Raw genomic sequence first — 276 nt, 5'->3', positions numbered from 1 at the left:
GGGGGGGGCCCGGCCGAGCCGGGCCCGGGGGGGGGGGTTGCCGGGTTTGGGGGGGTTGCCAGGGAGGGCGAGGGCCCCCGGAGGAGCTCTCCCACCCCGCGGGGAGGCTGCAAAGCTCCGGGCGGCGACCGGGACCGGGCCGGCCCCAGCCCCGCTCCGCAGCGGGACCCCCCGACGGCGGCTGCCCGGGGGCGCGGACCGAGCCGGCCCCGATGCGCGGGGAGGGGGGGGGGGGGGCGCACAACGCCCCCCCCCCCCCCCCCCCCCCCCCCGGGG

At 86.2% G+C, this 276-nt stretch overlaps 1 protein-coding gene across 1 annotated transcript in view; it reads left to right on the top strand.

Moving 5' to 3' along the window:
* Positions 1-276, top strand: part of PLEKHA2 (pleckstrin homology domain containing A2) — a 19,472-nt gene that overhangs the window by 941 nt on the left and 18,255 nt on the right. The gene's annotated exons all lie outside the window — the stretch shown is intronic.

Source organism: Calidris pugnax, unplaced genomic scaffold, assembly GCF_001431845.1.
Source record: "Calidris pugnax isolate Ruff unplaced genomic scaffold, ASM143184v1 scaffold314, whole genome shotgun sequence".
Lineage (NCBI taxonomy): Eukaryota > Metazoa > Chordata > Aves > Charadriiformes > Scolopacidae > Calidris > Calidris pugnax.
The sequence above is the reverse complement of the archived record's forward strand: the minus strand, read 5'-3'. Positions and strand labels throughout refer to the sequence as shown.